This window comes from Octopus bimaculoides, chromosome 4 (assembly GCF_046866305.1).
Source record: "Octopus bimaculoides isolate indiv1 chromosome 4, ASM4686630v1, whole genome shotgun sequence".
Taxonomy (NCBI): domain Eukaryota; kingdom Metazoa; phylum Mollusca; class Cephalopoda; order Octopoda; family Octopodidae; genus Octopus; species Octopus bimaculoides.
The window spans coordinates 48,860,662-48,887,055 of NC_142931.1; the positions used below are offsets into that span (position 1 = coordinate 48,860,662).

At 35.8% G+C, this 26,394-nt stretch overlaps 2 long non-coding RNA genes across 7 annotated transcripts in view; one reads left to right on the plus strand and one right to left on the minus strand.

Annotated features, from left to right (window-relative positions):
• The window catches only part of LOC128247578 (uncharacterized), a 189,238-nt gene extending 168,161 nt beyond the window's left edge, over nt 1-21,077 (minus strand). Inside the window, exon 1 of the long non-coding RNA XR_008263910.2 lies at nt 20,805-21,077. This is a non-coding gene — a long non-coding RNA (uncharacterized LOC128247578). The remainder of the gene's footprint in view (nt 1-20,804) is intronic.
• Nucleotides 1-26,394, plus strand: part of LOC106872892 (uncharacterized) — a 51,500-nt gene that overhangs the window by 13,071 nt on the left and 12,035 nt on the right. For 2 of the 6 annotated variants that reach the window (XR_001409810.3, XR_001409811.3), the window contains one exon: nt 8,664-9,396. The exons of the other annotated variants lie outside the window; for them this stretch is intronic. This is a non-coding gene — a long non-coding RNA (uncharacterized LOC106872892). Of the gene's footprint in view, nt 1-8,663; nt 9,397-26,394 lie in introns of those variants that run through there. 6 annotated transcript variants of the gene reach the window in all.

Consider the following 26,394-nt stretch of genomic DNA (forward strand, 5'->3'; position numbering starts at 1 on the left):
TCACTTACTCACTCACTCACTCACTCACTCACTCTCTCTCTCTCACTCACACACTCTCTCTCTCTCTCTCTCGCATACACACCCACGTCCATTTCATATGCACTTACACACATCTAGATGACAACTTTGTTGCTCCAAACAAAAGAATGCCATAAAGTAATTTCCTTTGGCACACACACACACACACACACACACACACACACACACACTAGATAAAAGTTCTGTACGAATTATGTTATTTCTTGGTGTGTGCACGCGCAAAATTACAGCTCAATCCCAATTGAAATGGCCTTTTCCTATTCTGTAATTTGTTTGTGATGAGCGTATTTAAGGACCTGATCTTCGATATAAACTTAAAAGGAAGTTTTCTCAGAAATCCTGCCCTTTACTTGTTGTTTCTAGCAATGCCCATTTGCGCCGCACCTTATTATTTCCTAAATTTCTTCCGATTCCTAAGATTTGGATATAGGAGATTAGGATTTCCCCTAAAAAAACACGCTCTCAATATTTCAATTTTCTCCCTCCTCATCCCAATTTCTTTAATTTAAAAATTTTCCAGTTTTATTATTATTATCATTATTAATATTATTATTATTATTATTATTATCATTATTATTTTTATTATTATTATAATTTGTAATCCACCGAGAATTCTCTTCTTCCCCTTTTCTTAAAGAAACACTAAAATCTCCTTCATAAATATCCACCCATCACTTCATCACTTTCAAAACGCTGCTAACTCCCAATGTTTCACTTCTAGATTTTTAGAAAGCGGGGGAACAATGGCGTTTACCTGTTGTTTCTAGAATGAGGGATTTTCTGGTAATGGTCTGGTATTTTTACGTCTGCTGTTTCACTACTGATGTTTCTAAGCATGCGTGAAACATCAGGCCAAAGTGAAACATTGGGAAGTTTTAGATTTTTGAAAGCGGGGAAAGGGGTATTGAGAGTTTCTTTAAGAAAAATTAAACCTTAAAACAAAACATATGCATTTCTCAGATTCGTAATCTATGTATTTTTCTACGAGATTACGAAGAAAAAGTTGGGAAAAAAAGTTACAAATTAAGAAATTGCGGTGGGGACGGGGCGGAAGCTAAAATTTTCAAAATGCGATTTCTGGACAAAATCGTATAACCCCCTTTTATACGATGAAAGAATACATAATTTGTGATCATTCTTAAGAACCGAAAGCACTTTAATGCAAGCCTATGCAAATTGTACCTTCCCCCTTTCAGTTTTAAACAAACAATAACTTCCATTACGCCAGTAATCCAGCCCACTATATATCAACTGTGCCGATTCTGCCCATAAGAATAGAACAAATAATACAATGTGGCTGTTGGTCATAACAGTGGGGAAACGCCGGGATGCATTGCTAGTGTGTATGTGTGTATGTATATATATATATATATATATATATATATATATATATATATATATATATACACATATATGGATGTGTGTGCGCGGAGATGCATAGATGTATGTGTGTGCGTGCGCGTGTGTGTGTGTTTGCGTGTGTGTGTGTGTGTGCGTGTGTGTGTGCGCGCGCGCGTGAGAGAGAGAGAGAGAGAGTGTGTGAGATTGCTATGATATAATTTAGATTACTCGGTTCAGACTTCTTTTTATCGAGAAGTATCTACATCACATCGTACGTTAGACATGACAGCCATTCATTCAAATCCATTAGATTGTGAAAATTCAGAGTTCTGAAAGATATGAAGTCAGAATATCTTCAGATAACAGCAATTAGTTAATGTTCTTTAAATCCTTTTAAGAGATATCGAAGGCTGGTGTAATATCTGAAAATATTCTATACGAAATTTTCAGTTTAGTGATCCAATGAAAAATGGAATTCTTTGTCGCCGCTGATACATTCTCTTGCTGGGTGTTCAGTTCCTTCTTCCTATGTATTATAGACGAATTGAAACAAGATATTTTCGTTATATCCTTGAAAGAAATTTATCAAATATCTGTAGTAACTGCTTTGGAGAATGTTTACAACGAGAGTGAAATAATTCTTTCGGTACTCTCTAATGGGGTTATAGTTCTCGGTAAATCCTAACCGTGTTAAGACAAGATCTGCAAAGCGAGCGTGCAGAAGGATTTCGAAAAATACACAGTAGCTGCTTGGATGAGGATTTATGAGGAAAAGCTTTCGAAATTAATTTGAGACCTTTGCAGTCATGTTGTAGTTGTAAAATTAGCTGATCTCGATGAATGTTAAAGAGTTTACTGTAAGTGTAATTCGGTCAGATGTGTGATCAAACAGCGGGTTTACGTAGAAAATATAGAGTGGAGAAATTCCTCTTACTAAGTTCTAGTTTCTATTTCAAAAGAGCTAGATAGCGGTGGGTTATCATCATCTTTCGAGTGCCGGACAAATCCTAAACTACAAGTGCTGATATAAAATTCGTTCGAGTTTAAATTTTAATTTTATATATTAGGGTTGATAAATAGAACACCAGTCAAAAGCAAGGCAGTTCGCATGTACTTTCCTCTTTGTCTATCTCTAACTTTCATTAAATCAATTTCAACCACGTGTGAAAACTTCGATTATTTTCTCAAAAGGAAACAGAAGCGAGCAGCTAACAATCTTCTGTTAGTCTATATTGCTACACGAACCTACCAAGCGAAGCAGAATAATTCGGTGCGGTGTGTAGCCGTGAAATGTTACAATGAATTATATTTGGGGGGATATTTTTTAAACAGTTTACATTGAAGACCTATGTGTACGCGTACATGTGTGACTATGTGTATGCATAACGATGGCGGTAGGCTTAATACATCTCTCGGGGTAGATTTTTCTCTGCGTATGTGTGAGTGTGTGTGTGTGTGTGTGTGTGTGTTTGCGTGTGCGTTTGTGCGTGCGTGCTAGATACTGGATGCTAAAACCAGTAACTGTAACTATCTATTTTATATAAATTGTGAATTTATATATATTCTAAAATAGAACATAGCATTAAATAAAAGAAGTAATCTAAAGAATGCAAAATGCGCACGCGCGCACACACACATACACACTCAGACACACACGCACTCACACTCACATATACTCATACACACATCCAGAGCTGGGTATATACAAGAATATAAATGTACGCTCGTATGTTCTAATACATATATAAACATTAGGCGTAGGCGTGGGTGTGTGGTAAGAATCTTGCTTCCAGTGAACAGAGGTGGATGTGGACTAGCTGTGCTCCGTCCAATTAATGAAAACAAAGAACATTTGAAGAACTCGCCAAGGTAAGTCGGTTTTGTTTCTCAGCTGAGCAATAATTTGTTGTGTATTATTTTCAGCAGGTTTTTGTTCAGCATTGCGACATTTTCGCATGCCTTTGGCGGGTTTTTTGTGTTTGTTCGTTTACGAACAAAATTCTATGTTCATTCGGATCTTTTTTAAAACGGGGGCCACATTTTTCATTAACGAAACACTTTGAAACTTGGAACACTGGTAGAATGTGTCATATAAAACATCTTATTCTCTTAGTCTTCTTTAAAAAAAAGAAATCCATAAATTATTCCATGTTAAAGTTGTCGTATTTCTGTAATTTCAACCAATCACTGACGTCCATTCAGCCGATATACATTAAGTGCCGACTACATAAACAAACGATTCTGAAACAATTAATTCTAACCCTAACCCTAACTCTAACCCTAACCCTAACCCTAGGGTTAGGGTTAAAGCAAATTTAAAATGAAAAAAGCAAATAAAACGAAGAATCGTTTGTTTATGTAGTCGGCACTTAATGTATATCGGCTGAATGGACGTCAGTGATTGGTTGAAATTATCGAAATAAGACAATTTTTTACATGAAATAAATTCGAATACAAAAATATTTTTCTGTTCTATAACACAAAATAGATAAGTATACGAAGTTTGGAAGTCTTTCGGTACCAAAAACACTACGTAAAATATTAATGAAAAATGTGGTCCCCGTTTTAAAAAAGATCCGTTCATTCTCTGTGGTAGGCGGGTTCGCTCCTGCCATAGAGTGAAAATTTTTGCTTGGCTTTTTAGCCAGGAAAACAAAAAAATAAGACTTTGTGTTCACATTTGTGAACGAATTGTGAAGTGAAAATATTTGTTGGCATTTTTTTGCTGAAAAACTTTGTGAACGAATTGTACAGTGAAAATATTTGTTAGTAATTTTTGCTTAAAAATTGGGTGAACGAATTGAGCAGTGAAAATATTTGTTAGCATTTTTTGCTGAAAAATTTTGTGAAGGAATTTGTGTTTGCTGCTTGTGGTTCGAGTGTTCGATTCATCACAAGAGTAAAAATATTTGGTTTGGCAAATTTTTGCCGAAAACGCAGCGGAGTACCTTGAATCGGAGTACCTTTTGAAAGAAGCTCGGATTACCTAGTGGCTGGAATTTTTTTTCCGTGTTTGAACTGTTGTTTTTCTCCCTTTTCTTTTTATTTATTTATTTATTTTTCTTTTCTTTCTTCGTTTTTGTTTTTTTTTAAACTCTATTTATTCATTTGTGATCTTTTCGAAATTTATGGGAAAAAAAAGTGAACAGTGAAGCCACTCTCTTGGAATGGGATGTTATACCGCCCAAGCAGTGGGTGAGAGAGACGGAAAAGAGGACAGTGGTCTTGCGGACCTATTCGAGGTCACGCAATGCCATTGCCCTCTTCAACAAAGAAACGATAGAGAAGGAGCTGGCGGCGTGTCTGCCAGCGAAGAGCTTTTTTGTCTCAAGGGGAGTCAAATTTGCAACGGTGGGGTTGCTCTTTGACCCCCCCCGAAGAGGCTGGCACTGCAGCCAGCCAACCACTACAGGGGGAGGAGATTTTTTTCCTCCCCACTTATTGTGGAAAAAAAATTGTGAGAGCCTGGGTATGCGGACTTCCCCCAGGTACCGAAGCTGGATGGATCACAGAGGCCATCCGGCGGGGTTTGGGAGACAGTGGACCAAGGCTACTAAATGTAGACGTGGCTCCCGCAGTTGACTGGGAAGGGTCAAAGGCAACTTTGACCCTATGGACCCCGGTAGCTGTGGGAGATATTGTATTTCCGAACTTCCTAAAGATGACTGGCTGCAGGTATCCGGTGATACTTGAGGGTCGGCAACCTAGATGTCACCGGTGTCTGGAGCCTGGCCATTTGAAGAAGGATTACCGCCGGGACACTAAAGTGTCCCAGGAACGACCACCCGTTGGAGAAAGTAGTCCTGCTCGGCAGGAAGGAAAAAATGAGGAGGCGGTAGCCCCAACAGATAGAGGTAGAAAGAGGAAGGTGGGCATTAATGACAGCCCGCCGAAACCTCAAAGACATGTAGAGGTGGAAGAGGGATTGAGTCCCACGGGTAAACCAGAGGACTCCTCCTCTCCCACCGGAAAAAAGAAAAAGAATAGAAAGAAAAAAGTGCAAACGAATGTTGAACCACAGCCGTTGGGAATTGTGCCGCGACTGTGGAAATGTCTTTCCCTTCTCCGGAGGAAGAAGAAACGTTAGTTTTCTTCTTTAGGGAGGGGGAAGTAGAAAAATAATTAGAAAAGAGTCTTGGGGGAGAGGCCATGGCCTGCATACAGGATCCCGAGTGGCCTCCGCAGATAGCTGTAGAGGTCACAACGTGGGACGTACCGAATAAATTTTTTGACCTCAAAGAAATATTCTTCACGGCGCCGGGAAATGCCGACACGCCACTCGAAGAGTGCCTAGAGAGGGCGTGGGCGTTAGTGAAAAGAGGTTGTAGATATGGGGAGGATAAAAGCCCCAGTGAATTATATGAACATTTATAAGTGGCTTGTTGCCTCATATAATGAGGAAGAACATTTGTGTTAATAATTTGTTTTACAAATTTGACCGACATGTATTGAACAAAGTTTTAGAGAAGTTATCAGTCGGCGGACGCTGGTGCCTCTCCCATTTTCATTCTTTCTTGTGTATTCATCTCCATTCATTAATGTCCGCGTCCAGCCCGAAGCTTCTTCGTTTGTCTGTCTTTGTTTGTCCCCTCTATGTAACGCCGTATGGCGAATTTTTATGAAATAAAGAAGCTTGCTTCCCAACTACAAAGTTCCGGAGTCAGTCCCACTGCGTGGTGGCTTGGGCAGGTGTCTTCTACTATGCCTTGTGAGTGGATTTGGTAGGCTGAAACTAAAAGAAGCCCATCGTATATACATACATACATACATACATACACACACACACACACACACACACACACACACACACACACACACACACACACACACATATATATATATATATATATATATATATATATATAAAAGAGAGAGTAAAAGTGTATATAGATAATTAAGCATTGGTTATAGAACAAACATTAAAATGAGTTAACGACTTTATATACGGTATCAAACCCACAACATACATCATGTATAAATAAATATTACCATGGCTTTCATAATATATAAATCAAACATAAGACATACAAATACGGAAAACCACGAAAGGTAAAAAAAAATATACGTATATGCGAAAAAAAAAAAACACGTATAGTAACGTCCCATCAAAAAACGACTAAACATTCATAAAATACTTAAAATACTAGGAGTGTGTCAAGTTGTAACGTTTTTTCGCATATATGTATATTTTTTACCTTTGGTGGTTTTCTGTATTTGTATGTTTTATATATTTTATATTTTGATTCATATATTATGAAAGCCATAGAAATATTTATTTATATATGATGCATGTTGGAGGTTTGATATCGTATATAAAGTCGTTAATGTTTAATTATGCTTGCCTCATTTATTTGAGCACTTCTTTTTTTGCAGCCCTGTTAACTCTTTGTCTCATTTGAAAGAGGAACTCGATTGAGGAAAGAAAACTCGGAATGACCCATCCTTGATTTCTTTGTATCGCCTATCTGGATATTTTGTTGTCCGTTTTTGTATCACCTAACAGTCTGGATGTTTTGCGTTCTTGTGCTATCCCCCACCCATATATATATATATATATATATATATATATATATATATATATATATATATATATATATATATATATATATATATATATATATATATATATATATATATATACACACACATATATATGAATATATATATGTATATGTATATATATATATATATATGTATATATATATATATATATATATATATATATATATATATATATATATATATATATATACATACATATATATATGTATATATAATATATATACATATATATACACACATATATATAAAAATATATATATGCATATATATATATACACATGTATATATACACATACACACGCACATATGTATTTGTGTGTCTGGTGTCTGTGTTTATTCCCTTACCATCGCTTGACAAGCGATGATGGTGAGTTTACGTCCTTGTAAAAAGCGGCGTGGCAAAAGGGACTGATAAAATAAGTACTAGGCTTACAAAGAATAACTCTTGGGTTCAATTTGATCGACTGAAGATAGTGCTCCATCATGGCCGCAGTCAAATTATTAAAACCAATAAAAGAATAAAAGAAAAAGGAATGAAAAGATTTATATATTTCGAGTACAAATAATAAGCTATGGGGTGGATTTGCTCGACTAAAGGTGGTGCTCCAGCATAGCCAAAGTCAAATGACTGAAAGAAGTAACAGAGAAAGAGAAATATATATATATATATATATATATATATATATATTTTACTTGCTTCTTTTATTTGATTGCACTATGCTGGAGACCCGTCTTGACGGGTTTTAATTTGTTAGTATAAAGTATCTATTTAAGGTGTTATATTTATAAAAGACTAGTACTTATTCTATGGTTGACTTTTGCCGAACTACTAAGTTACGGGCAGGTAAACATGCTAACGCCGGTTGTAAAGAGGTTGTGTGTGGGAAGGTGGGGTAAATACAGGCAGCCAATCATTCACACACACACACACACACACACACACACACACACACACACACACACACACACACACACACACACACACACACACATATATAGACGAAGCGGATTTTTTTAAAAACGGGGGCCACATTTTTCATTAACGAAACACTTTGAAACTTGGAACACTGGTAGAATGTGTCATATAAAACATCTTTTTCTCTTAGTTTTCTTAAAAAAAAAAGAAATCCATAAGTTATTCCATGTTAAAGTTGTCGTATTTCTGTAATTTCAACCAATCACTGACGTCCATTCAGCCGATATACATTAAGTGCCGACTACATAAACAAACGATTCTGAAACAATTAACCCTAGCCCTAACCCTAACCCTAACCGTAGGGTTAGGGTTAGGGTTAAAGCAAATTTAAAATGAAAAAAACAAATAAAACGAAGGTATGGAGATCAAATACGCTTTACATCGCTTAATCAGCCAAAGGAGTAAATATAAACAACTGAATACTTGTCAGTGATTGGTTGAAATTATCGAAATAAGACAATTTTTTACATGAAATAAATTCGAATACAAAAATAATTTTCTGTTCTATAACACAATATAGATAAGTATACGAAGTTTGAAAGTCTTTCCGTACCCAAACACTACGTAAAACATTAATGAAAAATGTGGCCCCCGTTTTAAAATAGATCCGACGAAGTTTCAATGATACCAGTTTATGCTTTGAAAACTACAGATAATTGTTTAATAGATATTATGAATAGTAATTTGGTTGCAAAATTATCGTACTAGCAGGAGATTTTAGTCAAGTCCTTCCATTTGTTTCCAGAGCTCCTCGTGCAGCTGTACACGATGCCTGACTCAAACGTTCCTTTATGTGGGATAATTTTCATCAATTGCAACTTACGCAAAACATGAGAACAAATGCAAATGAAGAAAATTTTTCGAGGTTGCTACTACAACTACGAAGTGGATTTCTTCAAAGCTCCCTTGATAATCCAGCAGAAGATATTATTGACAATTCTGAGGCAGCAGATGTAACAGTTTTTGGTATCTTATGTATTTGACAATTGCACAGTAGAAGAGATGAAAAATAGAGTGATCTTATCCCTTAAAATTTCGGACTGGTTAATGAAGAAATGAAGAAATTCTAAGTAGCTTGCCCCACCGAATCTAAGATATATCTAAGCACCAACTCAGTAACTTCTGATAATGAAGAAGAAGCTCAATTATCATATGAAGTCTATAAACTCTCTCACACCTTCCGGAATGCTTTCCCATCGCCTTAACTTAAAAGTTGGAGTAATTATTATGCTTCTTAGAAACCTATCTATAACACAATGTCTATGGATTGGAACTCGCTTGGATGTACTTCAACTCCACGAGCATAGCATCGAAGCGTTATTTATAAGGGGATCTTATTCTCACACGATTGTACTCATTCCAAGTATCAAAATTAAACCAAGCGCTGCAAACATTCCTTTCGTTCTTCAACGAACACAGTTCCTGGTTCGTCTGTCCTATTCTATGACAATCAATAAAGCACAGAGGTAAACATTCAATAGAGTTGACATACACTTGCCACAGCCATTCTTCATTCATGGCCAGCTTTACGTAGCTATTTTCAAGTGCCAGGGCGATGAACAGTGTCAGCGTTAAAGCGATAACTCAAAACGAATCCACTCATGGTCGCAGAAGGGGAATCACCTACACTAGAAACATTGTATATAGGGAAGCGCTGTAACGTATTTAGCATACACTTTCACACACTAACTTGATATATACTTATATTATTAATAGATATAACATAAAAGCTAATAGAATCTTTCATTAAGCAAACTAGTGCAAATTGAACAATTTTAATTAAATGATAACTATTCATTGGACGATATTTAAATAATCCATGAATTTCCACACGGTTCCAGGTAGTTAAAATAGTTATATCAGGGGCTAGCGTATAAAAAGTGATCGTATCGGTAAAATTAATATTTAAGTATATAATTATATAATACAATTATAACTAAGGGCTGTGGAATGCTAGCGCCTATACGCTAAAAGTAGATGTCAAATACCCACAGTCCACTCTAAATTAGTTCTCTATTGATAACCCTAGGTCGGATGCGAGTGAATGGGCAAGAAGAGTTACAAAATTCCGGATAATCCTATATCTTAAGATTTCATGCCCTGCTATAGAAATTGCTTTGCAATCCTCGGTAGAAATGCACCGATAGATATATAAACAATATATATATATATATATATATATATATAGAGAGAGAGAGAGAGATATATATATATATATATATATATATAATTCAAAATAAGCAACACGGATTTCAAAGATGATTGCAGTACGCATGTTTCATGCTACCCCATTTATTTAAGTAATGCGAGCATTACATTAAATGCAATATGTAGAACAATCTTCAGCTGCACGAAAATGCAGAAAATAATAGTAGAATAGACATGTTATAATTGTGGCAACATTTCAAATCCAAGTGGGAGAAAGAATACATAAAAATCCAAGTGGGAGGAATACATGAATCCATCTTGACATAGCCGAGTCTATCAGGCTAGTAATTGATTCTAGACAAAAGTTCTAACTGTCTCTGATCTTTTGTCTCTTACCTATTGGTGATAGCATAAGGGACAATTACTTCTAAGGAAAGGGAAGGTGTAAGCAGTATGCATGGACAAGGCTATAAATGAATTAGATTATAAAGGTTTCTCTGGTCAGAGTCGTACCAGGTCATTTTACTACTATCAAAATGTTGAGGAATTAAAACCCTAGGTATATGGGTCAAATAGGTTTTTTTTTTCTTTTAGTCTGAATAGAGTATCAGTATAGTTATACAGATAACAATATTAGTTTAACCAATATTTTCACAATAAGAGGTATGTTAATAAAATAAATAAAAAGAGATGTAATTTTTGATCACCTATCCTTTTGGAATGGTTTTTGTATAATACCATACCATACGATATTCTGGTGCCTACGCATAAGTACCATATTCAATCTTGAATCTAAATCTAAACCTTCTATATATATATATATATATATATATATATATATATATATATATATATATACCGATAAATCTATTCGCAGACAGTAATGTATACATGCGTTTCCCGCGTATACATTATATCTACTAGGCCATCTCGACAGTGTGGTTAACGTCAGAAATCATACGGGGAAAATACAGTCTCACAGTATAATATAATTACTAGACAAGTAAAAAATTATTTATACTTGTAAATTAACGATTTAATCATTAAAATGATTACATCAGTGGCTAGCGTATAAATAGTGGCCGTATCGGTAAAATTAATTTATATATAAGTATATACATAAAGTTACACTTATACATATATACGCTGTATGTTATACATGCACACATATATTACCATAGGTATATATGTCTGTGTGTGTGTGTGTGTGTGTGTGTGTGTATTTGTATGAGCGTCTCACTCAACGTATATGTCGATACATGCGAATACATACGCTCACGCGCGGGCACACGCACACGCACCCAAACACGCACACACATATATAGAATTAGATCCACAGATTAGACGCAAAAGACTATTAATATGAAAACAGATTTCAATAATAGTTCCAGTACGCCACACTACTAGCTAATTATTCTCTGGAATGACTATCAGTTCGTCAGATGATAGATTGCAACAGCTGTCTTTAGAAAGATTGCTTAAATTTCCCTACTCTACAAACGTTGTTTGTCGTTTGTAGAAGCAAAAGATTGAGAATAAATGTGCTTCAATATTTAAAACAGCGTAATATATGAAATACTATTTCGTAGATGAGTTTTGACATTTTTACATCTATTGCTTATAACATCCTCATTGCTACTATGAAGGTATTAGGGGTGTTGAAAATATGGCTTGTGCATTTCTTATGGTAGAGATGTTTCGTTTTTCTTATGAAAGGATACCGCGCATATATATATATAAACATACATGTCTATAAATATATATATGTATACACACACACACACACACACACACACACACACACATATATATATATATATATATATATATATATATATATATATATATATATATGTAAATATGTATATATATATATATGTATATATATTTATATATATATATATATATATATATATATATATGTATATATATATATATACATATATATATATATATATATATATATATATTTATATATACATGTATATATATTTATGTGTGTGTGCGTATATAGTGAGAATTTACAACAAAACAAAAGACGAAGACGGGTGTGTAAACAACGAACAGACGCATTAGTTTAACGCTCGGAAAGTGAGAAAGACATTTACATTTCGAGCCTACGCTCTTCAACAGAAAGGAACGCAGAAATAAACAGGGAGAGAAAACAGAAAAAGGTTTAGTGGCTAGCGATCTATCATGGCAAATGCAAAGACAGAGGTGTCAAGCAGGAGAGCTAGGAACAAGTGGAGATAATTAAATAGTGATGATCCGAAAAGGAAGGTGCGCATGCGTGTGTATGTGAGAACGTATATGTGCGTGTTGAAGGGTCTAGTGATCTTGACATGTTCGTGTGTGCTTTTCTAGGTGTGTGGATGATTGTGTAGGCGCTGTTAAGTGGTCAGTGCTAGTGTATGCGGGGTGGTATGATGTGGAAAGGTGTAGTATGGTGGTGTGTACTATGGTGATGTATAGTGTGGTGGTACGGTTTGGTTGAGTGTGGTATGGGTGGTGGTGTTGGGGTGGGGGGCGAGAGTTGGGAAAGGAAGGGTGGGGGTCTAAGGGATAGAGTGGGAGTGGGATGGGATGTATAGGGATGGTGGTGTTGGAATGTGTAGGAGTGGGGTAACGCTGGAGGGGTGACAATGAAAGGAGAGGGTGGAAGGAAGAAGATGGGTAATACTGAATAGAGGAAGTAGGTACCAGAGCAAGAGAGGAGAGGTGGGTAGGAGGAAGTAGGTGTGAGAGGAAGAGATGACAGAGGAGGAGGTTTAGAGGATGAGGGGAGGAGATTTTAACCCATGTGGTGAAAAGGAGCAAAGAGAGAAGATTAATACCTCCTCACGACGAAGACGGCAGTCCGGATGGCCCCTGTGCAATGACAATCCGAACACTGACAGGTGTTGTAAAGAATGACCGGTAGAGCGAAAATGGCGCGAGACCAGGTTGTCGTTGCCGAGTCTGATGTCTCGGAGGTGTTCCGCGAACCAGTCAGCCAAGCGGCGTCCCGTTTGACCGATGTATTGAGAAGGACAGGGAGCAGGAGATGCATTAAGTGACGTTGCTAGAAGTGCAGGTAAAGGAGACTGTGATGTAAGTCGATGATGGGTGCCTGTGAGGAGGGTATTGTTGGTGGGGAACGAGCCGGGTTGGGAAATTGGGGTTAGAGAAGAAGCTGTTGACCAAGAGGTCTCGTAGGCTGTGGGCTTGTTTGAAGGAGGAAAGGGGTAGATTACGGAAGTTCTGAGAAGTGAAGTGGCTGGATTTGATTCGCCGGAAGGCTCGGAGAATGGTGCATTGGAAAAGTAGGGGGATGGTAGGTGAGGGGAAACGGGAGACGAGTGTATATTTATGTATATATATATATATATATATATATATATATATATATACATTCACAGATATACCTATTTATAGAAGTATGTCTGGATATGTATATATACACATTGTCTGGACTAAGTTCAACAGTTTGCATTGAAGACAATCTATATCCTAGCCAAACGGAAAGAGAATTTTAAAAACTCAAAATATATCATGTAGATTATGGCTGAGAGATAACAGTTTACACAGATTTGTCACCTTAGTTTACACCACAATTTCAAGATGGCTCTGGAAATTGTCGCATATGTTTCTCACTATGACTTGCGGGTTGTTAACACCTCGGTTTTGGCTCTTCAAGTAGAGCCGTTGGTGTTATTCACAAATGTACCGTAGACATAATACCATATGGAATTTTATATTTAGATATAACTGCGGTACTTATGTGTACTCATGACTATTTTCTTCTGCTTTCTTTTTTCCATGGGTGATTGTATTTCATTAATTTCTTATCGTATTCTCTACTGATGAGGGAAAAATCCGTTGGATTTATTCCGAAATTGATTCAATATAGAGATAACGCATTAAAAAAAAAATTCTGGAAGCTTGACTTCCTCGATTTCAGCACGACATGTATTCATAGTGATGCATATTTTATGTGGTGATTGACGATTTAAAATCTATTCTCAGCATATTGGCATATAAATCTTTTTTTCTTTTGGTCTTAATTATAATTGTTTATAATTTTCACCTTTAAAAGTATTTTTAATTTCCTGGCCACTTTGATGAAATTTTTTGAAAAAATGTTATCCTATCTTAGAAGTAAATGTGTATATATATATATATATATATATATATATATATATATATATATATATATATATATATATATATATATATATATATATAGAGAGAGAGAGAGAGAGAGAGATAGGTAGATAGATAGATAGATAGATAGATAGATATACACATGCATTTATATATACATATATATATGTATGTATGTATATATATGTATATATATATATATATATATATATATATATATATATATATGAAAGAAGGTTTGAAAATGCAATTTTAAAGATAAAGCTCAACACACACCAAAATACCGCGAACAAAAGAACCCCCAGGAATCATTTTTTAGGCCAAGGCAACAGATCTCACGACACCAGATGGTACACACCAACCCTGAAAGACCAAAACTAGTGAACCTCTCAAGCCTAAACCTGTCGAACCAACAAAGTAAAATCCTTTCAAAAGGACTAAAATTAACTCCACAATACCCCAACTTGAGTGAAATACAGGATGATGTATCCCACTTTTGTACAAAATTACGCCTCACAGAGGAATTTTTGACAAAGAAATCAATAACGACGAATCAATGGTTCGTAACAAGAGCAATTATAATCCCATAAAATGTACAAACAAAACATTGGACAAATTTTGTGAGTACATTTCGAACTTTCCTTATAATGAATTTCCACAACCTAAACCCAAACCCAACACCAGTAAAAACGAATGGAAAATCATCCATGAGTTACAAAACAATCATGACATCACAATCAAAGAAGCAGATAAGAGTAGCACTGTCGTCATTATGGATACAGAACAATACAAAAACTCTGTATCTCAACTGTTACAAGACACTACATACTATGAAAGAGTAGTCAACTACCAACAAACAAGAACAATGGCCAAATTAAACACACTCATTTGCCAACATCGAAACAACTTAACAACAAAGGAATGCGACTACCTAGCAAACTTTAATTGCAACACCAGCAACCTCTATTTCTGAAGCTTGCAAAATGTCCACTTCCACCTGCATCACTGCACCACATCCCACTGATCTCACACTAAGACCAATTGTGGCAGGCCCAAACTGTGAAACATACAGATTAAGCAACTTTATCGATATCCTCTTGAAACCAATACTTCACCACATACCAAGTATTGTTAGAGATGACCTGGACCTACTAAATCATCTACCCAAACATACCGATAGAGACATTTTCGTTGTTTCCTTTGATGTAATAAATCTTTACACTACGATCCCACATCAATATAGACTGGAAGCCATTAAATTATGGCTAGAAAAATACCTCAATGAGATCCCAGAAAGAATAAAAAAAGAATTCAGCATCGAGGGCCTTAAGTTTATCCTTCAAAACAATTTTTTCAATTTTAATGATAACACCTACAGACAGATATCAGGGACTGCAATGGTGACTAAAGTTGCCCCTACATATGCAAACCTGGTGATGGCCTACTTAGAATTGCAGATCTACGACAAATCCAAAACTAGATATGGCCTGTCTTTCCACCAATACCTGTTGAAGAATTGGAAACGTTACTTGGATGATTGCCTCATCCTATGGTCCCACACACTCGACCAACTCTTTGACTTCAAAACCCTAATCAACAGTGTCAACAACCATATCCAATTTACAATGGAATACAGTCAAGACCAACTTCCTTTTCTTGACATTCTCATTATAAAAATAGGTACCAGCATTGAGACTGATATTCATTACAAACCAACTGATTCCAAGCAATACCTTCTGTTCACCCCCAATCACCCAAAACATACAAAGACAAACATTCCCTTCAACCTTGCGAGAAGAATTTGCACAATTGTCTCTAATTATAGAACTCGAAATAAAAGACTCGAAGAACTAAAGGCAATTCTTCTCGAAAGACATTACCCAGCATCATTAGTTGACAATGGAATAGAACGGGCCAAGACAATTGCTACCCATGTCCTGCGAAAAACAAAACACATACACGGCACGTTAAATAGTCTCCCATATCTCTCAGCACACAATCCTAGAAATGCAGAAGCTTACACAATAATATACAAAAACATCCCACTACTGAATGAAGACCCACGTCTAAAAAAAGTACTCGCAACCCATAAAATAATAAAAAACAAAAGACAACCCAAATCCCTAAAAAACCTACTCACGAATGCAAAATTGCCCAACACAAGCCCACCAACTACCGTCAAAAAATGTGGTCGTTCCAACTGCAGGACTTGCATCCACCTCATGGAAGGAACAACATACAGATTCCAGTCGGGACACACTTTTGTCATAAAAAATAACTTCACCTGCGCATCAAAAAATTTACTTTATGCCATAAGGTGTGAAGGGTGCCACAAAGAATACATAGGGCAAACGAGCCTTACTCTCAGAGAAAGGATGACAGTCCACCGCCAACAATTGAGGGATCCCACCACAAGACAGATACCACACAGTGGGCACTTAGATCTCTGTGCACAAAACAAGTCCCCCAAATTCCTAGTTTTCCCATTATACCAATGCTCAGACAACACCACTGATCAAACACGAATAAATAGGGAAACTAATCTTATTCAAAAATACAGACCACAGCTCAACATACTCTAATATAAGCCCCCCTCCCCAGGTGCACACCCAAAACAAAGACACACAAATACGCAAAATCACACACACACCAATACAATGCAAACCTCCGACACGAACACACTTACACACATATACACACACACACACATAATCACAATATCTCCACACTAGAGCACACACCCACATACATTTCAAGAAAAATCACATGCATATATACACTTACAATACAATTGTAGCAACCACAACCAACACCCATACACACATACGTAAACAGTTACATGCACACACCTACACACCACTCCGTCAACCACAAATCATATTCACAGATGAATATTTGCATACATATGTACACACACATACAAACACCATAAGCCTGTTCCCCAGTAAAAATGTCACACACACACTCAAAAGAAAAACACACACAATACAATCCCAACAAACACTCACAAGCACACATGCACAGAAGCATGCACACACAATGACACACCTCTCCGACAAATACAAGTCACATACACGCACTCACACAAACACACCCACACGTATACACACACATACTGCACTAACAATACAAACAAAACTAATCACTCACAATTACAGCGCACACACACATGTACACATATACACCAGGAAACTACATAAACCATACCCACATACACACATACAAACGCATACCCAGTACCAACATACACGGAACACACATGCACACACATACACATCACCTGGATAAACCCAACGTACAAGGACACCTGATAAATACAACACACACGTACATATGAATCATCACACACACATACGGTTGCATACACACACGTACACACACCACAAGGGTATTTAAAACAACACACTCACTCAGACAGAGAGACACACACACACTCACGTACACACACACTCCCACACTCACACAAAACACTCCCACGCACACACACAGATGCACACATACATACACACAGAGACGCACACATATTTACACACCCTCACACATACATACGTTTGCTCTCTCACACACACACACCAAAAGGACGATTAAAACAACACATACATACTCAGAAAAATAGATATACGCACACCCTCACGTACACACACCTAACATCCCCACCGACACAAAAAACACACAAACACACATACACACGCACTCAGGAACGCACTCACGCACACACACGAACAAACACATACACACACATGCGCACACACAACGCCCTAACAAATATTAATCACACACATACACACTCACACAAACGTGCACACGCATATACACACCATCCTACCATAGATAAAACACACACATACTCATATACACATGCCACACACGCACGCATACAGACATACACATACATATGAACCATCACACACATACGGTTGCTTACACACACATACACACACACCACAAGGATATTTAAAACAACACACCCACTCAGACAGAGAGACACGCACACACACTCCCACACTCCCACAAAACACTCCCACGCACTCACACAGATGCACACATACATACACACACATGCGCACACATACGTACACACCCTCACACATACATACGGTTGCTCTCACACACACACACACACCACAAGGACGATTAAAACAACACATACATACTCAGACAAAGAGATATACGCACACTCTCACGTACACACACCTAACATCCCCACCGACACAAAAAACACACAAACACACATACACACGCACTCACGAACGCACACACGCACACACACGAACAAACACACACACACACTCACACACATGCGCACACACAACACCCTAACAAATACCATTCACACACATACACACTCACACAAACGTGCACACATATACACACACCATCCTACCATAGATAAAACACACACATACTCATATACACATTCCACAATAAACTCCGGGACCAATAAAAACGGCACACACACACACACACACACACACACACACGGACACAAACACACATATATACACACATACATAGAGATGTGCACAGAACCAGTTCCAAAAACCAGTGAACCATGACAGACTAGCTCACAGACCAACCAAAAATCAAAAAATCCTTTTTAACTCTTCCTTCCCCCCACCCCAGCTGGCCAGTCATATTGTCTCTTAAGACAGCAAACATTCCCTCAATACACACAATAGAAAAAAGCTAGGTCAGTTCCTCCTCAACTTATTGCGAACTCTTAAATATATTTCCTGGGTAATATATACATATTTTACCAAATCCTTTTTGTTATAACAATGTTGTAAACTGTTTCAAACATATTTTATTATTATTATCAAAGAATGTATATATGTATTTTGATACTTAAACCGTTTCTAACATTTTCTATTATTATCAAAGAATATGTATATGTATTTTTCCATATATGTATTTTCATACTTACACTGTTTTTAACATTTTCGTCTTATTATCAGAGAACGTATATATGTATTTCAATACCTTTGTGATAATCAGTATGTAACACTACAAAGCTCATACAAAGCTTCATACTTTAAATATATTCCTCTTATTATCATCAAAGAATGTATGTATGTATTTTAATACTCAAACTGTTTTTTAACATTTTCCATTATTCTCAAAGACCTAATACTACAAAGCTTTATATTTTACATTTGACAATCTTTTTCTAAAAAAGGTTAAGTGAATAAATATCTTTAAAATTGCATTTTCAAACCTTCTTTCATATATATTTCCACTCGTACGGTATCCCACAACTTTACTTTATTATATATATATATATAGATATATATATTAATACACACATATATGTATACACCGCGCAGCGCATATATATATGGATCTTCGTGGCACGACGGTGGGGATTATTTTCTTCGATCTAATGAGCACCTGAATTAATGAGTGAGTGAGTCAGCATTCTGCAGGAATTTGCACCCTAAATTTAATTCTCAAGCAGAATCAGCATGAAACATTGCACGTGAAAAGATTCCACATTTTTTTTTTAATTACAAGGCTCTCGCTATCATTTCAAACTATTTCCATCGGCACAAGGCGAAAGCATACAATATTTACTCAATGTGCCATGCGATGTGATGTGATGTGAAATTGTTAAATATTTAGCCTGACTATGGCTACACAAAACTTCCCTTTATTATTGTGTGTATGCGTCTGTATATGTATAGCATATATACTATACATATTGCATACATACATATATATGTAAATATGTATATATATGCATGCACATATGTATATATACATATATATCTAAATACGTATATATATATATATATATATATATATATATATATATATATATATATATATATATATATATATATATATATATATATATATATATATATATATATATATATATAAATGAAATATTCAAACACTGAGATTTGAAGTTAGATGTCACTACTGCTCATATCATCTGTGGATAAATTCAAAATTTGATGATATCAACAGTAGTAGCATGGGTGGAACGCAGTTCTGATAGCTTTAAGGAGCTATGAAATTTGCACTATATATATATATATATATATATATATATATATATATATATATATATATATATATATATACATACATACATACATACATACATAAACACCCACACACATACATACATAAATACATACATATATCACATACATATATACCTGCGTACGTACGTAGAAGCACACATACACAAGGAGATATTGTCTGGGATTGAGAGAGAAAGGGAGTGAGTGAAATTACCGAGGAAAGTATTTTCACTTCTTATTTAGTATAGTACAAGGTTGTTAATATATACAGCTTTTCTGTTGTCTTTCAGCAAGAGATATAAATCTTCGTTGACTTTTCTGGTGAATTTATAAACGGGTATAAGTATAAATATTATAGTTGCTTATTTGCTGGAATTTGCGTTGCGAAATGATAAAGTTTCAGTTAGAAATGGACTCTTTATCCTGTTTTATATAATTCTTAATCTTTCAAGTAAAGAAATTTCTTTTAACCTTTTACCATTCTATTTCGAGTTTACAGCTGCGAAGTGTGAAAGATAACTTGGTGATATCTGCATTTATGTAGTCAATATAAAGATTATAACTACCTTAATCGTTGCCATGGTGTGACACTCCGTCGGTTACGACGACGCGGGATCCAGTTGACCCTATCAACGAAGCAGCCCGCTCGTGAAATTAACATGCAAGTGGCTGAGTACTCCACAGACACGTGTACACTTAACGTAGATCTTCGGGAGATTGAACGTAACGCAGAGTGTGACAAGGCTGGGCTTTTGAAATACAGATAAAACAGAAACATGAAGAAAGAGTGAGAGAAAGTTGTGGTGAAAGAGTGCAGCAGGGTTCACCCCGCCTGCCGGGGCCTCGTGGAGCTTTAGGTATTTTCGCTCGATAAACACTCATAACGCCCGGTCTCGGAATTGAATTTGCGATCCTACGACCGCGAGCCCTCTACCCTAACCACTGGGCCATTGCGAGTCCACATCTGTTACTATATATACATATACATACATACAAGCATATATATATATATATATATATATATATATATATATATATATATATATATATATATATATATATATATATATATATATATATATATATATATATATATATATATATATATATATATATATATATATATATATATATATATATATATATATATATATATATATATATATATATATATATATATATATATATATATATATATAGACACATGAAGGCGCGTGGCTTAGTGATTAGGGCATTCGGCTCACGATCGTAAGGTCGTGAGTTCAATTCCCGGCGACGCGTTGTGTCCTTGAGCAAGACACTTTATTTCACGTTGCTCCAGTCCACTCAGCTGGCAAAAATGAGTAGTAACTGTATTTCAAAAGGGCCTGCCTTGTCACATTCTGTGTCATGCTGAATCTCCCTGAGAACTACGTTAAGGGTACACGTGTTTGTGGAACGCTCAGCCACTTGCACGTTAATTTCACGAGCAAGCTCTTCCGTTGATTGTATCATCTGGGACCGTCGTCATCGTAACCGACGGAGTACTCCTTATATATAGACACATAAGCACATCCATCTATGCAGCCAAATACACACAAACACGCACACACACACACACACACACACACACACACACACACACACACACACACACAACGCCCGCACGCACACACACACGAATGCATTTCTAATTTTGGCACAGGGTCAGCAATTTTGAGTGGGTGTAGTCGATTGCAGAGGTCCTAGTGGTCAAATGGTACTTACTTTATCCACTTCGAAAGGATGAAACATTCAGTTGACTTCGATAGAATTTGAACACAGGGCAACAAGACGAATAAAATACAACGAGGCATTTTCGGCAGAACGGTAACTATTACACAAACACATACGCGCGCGCACACATCGCTAGCCAAAAACTTACAAAAGTAACTCAAATTCAGAAAGGTTTGTCTCTGGCTTTTATGAAGCTATTTTGTTAAGTGTCATGCACCCAACATTCTGTTTTGTAACACTCTACCGATTAAATAATAATATATTCTGATGTATTGAGTGCTATTTCTCCTATTTGTTACACCATGAATTGATATGTATCTTTGATATTTAAACTCTCTCTCAAAAGAAATGTTGCCTTTTGTTTAATAGTAAACTGAACTTAAGCCATTCAAACCGCTTAGATTTTATCTACTACACTACGAACGTAATTTATTGTGTTTGCTGAAATACTTCATGCCGCATATCTCTATATCCAAGACAAACTTTATTACAATAAAAAAAGAATCTTACTATGCTTTCAAACGTGGCAGCTCTTTAGTTCAATATGTTAAGGAAAGGACGTATAATCCAAGGTGCAATTTGTTAAGACAGTAGAATGATATGTGAGACAGCTCCACTCATATTTCTAGCCACTTGAAGTAGCGTATGGTGTTTTACCTCGTTGGCATGGTGGTTAGGGTATTCATCTCACGATCGTATGGCCGTGAGTGTGACTACTGGAGGCGCCCTTGCGCAAGCCACTTTATTTCATGTTGCTCCATTTCACTCAGATGGCAAAAATGAATTGCACCTCTAATTCAAAGGGCTTTCATTCTGTGTCACACTGTGCCGCGCTGAACATCCCTGAGAACAAAGCTAAAGGTACGCGTGCTTGTGGAGTGCCCAGCCACTTGCCGAGTTAATTGCACAAGCAAGTCATTCCGTTGATCGGATCAACTGAAACGCACGTCGTCGTAACCGACGAAGTGTCACCTAGGTTCCGCAACCCCTATTCAGTTACACTTACCATCTTTAACTATTGAAACTTATAATACTTCGATAAGAAACGATAACAGTTCCATAGGCTTTTAGAGGTGGGAAAAATTAGGCGATCTGTACTTTCTTGACTAACGGGTCTATTACTATGCTTTGTAGGTACATTGCAGATTACAAAAGTACGTGTTTAAGATGATGTTAGTTGTGGGATTTAACTGAGTACATATACCCTATCGTTTAGAACATTCTAAATTGTCATATTGCGTAGGGGTGTTCATATGGTAAGGGGCTTTATTCTACAGTCAAGTATATTACTTAATATGACCAGTCTAAAGTAGCATTTACCTGAGTTTCCAGGGATAGTCTTATTCGGTCAGGACTTCTGTTCCGACTTTGACAACAGCGTTCGTTAGGGTATTAGAACTTCAGATTTTCAAGCTTGCTATCACTTCTTCCATTTCATTGCAATGATCATGATAAGAGTAGCTCCCACATCTGATTCACTTCTGAAAAATTGTGATGTGAGCAAACACTGTTGCTTGTTTGACTTTATACCATTTCAGTTAAATACTACCTTTAATTAACGTGAATAAATCTGCGACCTGAAAATTGTAAACGAAAAAAAATCGATTCATCATAAGAAGTCCATTTGTGGATGGACGTTTTGTAATTGTTTTTGTATTTGGTTTTTCTCTCTAGAATTTTGATAAAAGGATAATAATTTTGAAAAATCACTAAACCTACAAGTATATATAATTCAATATTTTGTTGCTTTGTGGGAGAGTAGGTTATAGTTATACCTTGGGTAAATTTTTGCGTCGCAGATAAAAATTATAAGACCATACATAACTGGAGCTGTTTCCAGCCATTAGGTACTCGCATCCAGCATCACTGAAACTCTATGTACGGGAAGTGATACATCTTAAATTTTTATTGACATTTTTATTACATTTGGATTGGTTTGGCAATATATATATATATATATGTGTGTGTGTGTGTGTGTGTGTGTGTGTGTGTGTGTGTGTGTGTGTGTGTGTGTGTGTGTGCGTTTGTGCGTGTATATATATATATATATATATATATATATATATATATATATATACATATATAATACAAAAATAGGACAAGAACGCAAAACAACCAAACAGACGATACAAAGAAAACAAGGACCGGCCATTCGGAGCTTTCTATACTCAGGCGAGTTCCAGACTATCTTTGCAATTTCGGATGGTTATACTCGAGTTTGCTCCAATCTGGCCAGCCCCAAGGAAAAACTAAGCCAAGAGTATTAGATTCCTTGGAAGAAAGCAGCGAATGTATACGAAAACAAGGACGGAAAAAAACGGTAAAATGTTAAACAAATACAAATGCAAATCACAGGACATTATAACAGGTATCGTCTTAGGACGAATGAAATTAAACTGGCGTGTGTGCAAATAAAGGCTTACGGCAGGGACATAAGAATTGACAGGTACAAGGAAGAATATAGATGTTGCACGGAATGTAGTCGAACTAAGAAAGAAACGTCAGGATTGACCGAACACGTGTATATATATATATATATATATATATATATATATATATATATATATATATATATATATATATATATATATATATATATATATATATATATATATATATATATACATACATGCATATATATATACATGTGTATATATATGTTTCAACTTGTCCGCGGAATTTTGTCAGTGAACAGGTTGCGGTTTCAAAGCGACGAAAATATTTTGACAAATTAAATTTAAATGTTTAAGTGAATCTAACGGTTTTTGTGTGTTTTTAAACACCTTCCACGCATATATATATATATATATATATATATATATATATATATTTATCACGTAATTCTCCCTCCGGTAAACAACAAAAATAGAATGCGTTTATTAGTTACTTTAAACATCTTTTTTTATATCAATAACTTTAAATTAATGGAAGTGTTATTATATATGAAAAATATAATTATCATTTATAGCTTTTAACACGTTTTATTACAGTTTCAAGATTAAGTAAAACTATGATCATTAATTATATACATGTATATTATTGTTGTATGCTATTATAATAGCGAAAGATTGTCTTAGACATAAACGAGTTTGGATTCATATTATTCGAGATATATAGAAACATATTTCCATAGTTGTAGATTCTACTTACTTAATTATTTTGTCCGTTATAATTCTATTGTTTTTTAAATTTTTAATGTAATTGATATGTAGTGTAATGGCTAACGCATACGTTCATAATACATAAGCATTTGAATTTAATTTTTCTACAATTTAGCAATTCTTTCACATGGATTTTCGTCTGTCTACACAACATTTGCCCTGATAAAGCTTATATATAAGAGAATTGAATTGTTTATAAAGCAAAAAAATATATAAACCGAAATAAACTTTTGGCTCTTCATTGATCTTTCCTTAAACAATTGTTTATGCTATAGTATATCGTGAAGGCACAAGGCTCAATGGGTAAAGAGTTGAGCTTACGATCGTGATGTTGTGCGTTCGATTCTTGGACCGGGCTGCATGTTGTATTCTTGAGCAAGACACTTTATTTCACGTTGCTTGAGTTAATTCTGCTGTAGAAATGAGTTCCGACATCACTGGTGCCAAACTGTATCGGCCTTTGCCTTTCCCTTGGATAACTAGTGCCTGGGAGGGTAACTTTCTACGTGCAATCCCATGGTCATTCATGACTGAAGGGGTTCTCCTACTATATTATATTATATTCATAGTATATTATAACATAAATAAATTATTGGATTGTTATTTCTATATTAAATTTATTGTTTGTAGCTTGCATTATACCCATATTCGTGTCGTATTTAACCGACGTACCAGTGAAGTGGTATATATATATATACACACACACATATTTGTATACACAAAAATGTATGTATTTGTTTAACTATATTATATGCATATGTGACGTTCTGTCTCTCTCTCTTCCTTTCTTTCTTTCTCTCCCTCTCTCGCTCTCTCTCTCTCTCTCTCTGTATACACACACACACACACACACACACACACACACACACACACACACACACACACACACACATATATATATATATATATATATATATATATATATATATATATATGGAGAGAGAGAGAGACAGAACGGCACATATGCATACGCATATAGGTAAACAAATACATACATATATGTATATAAATATAAGTGTGTGTGTGTGTGTGTGTGTGAATGTTCCCCACATTGCTTGATAACTGTTGTTGGTTTTACGGTCCCGTAAGTCAGAGGTTCTGGCAAAAGAGACCGATTTCAAAAGTACCTTACTTTTCATACAATAAGAACAGAAGTTGATTTGTTCGACAGTATGTAAAATATATTCTAAATACTAAACTCTTGCTACTTCGATGCCTGTTTATTTTCAAACAAATAAGG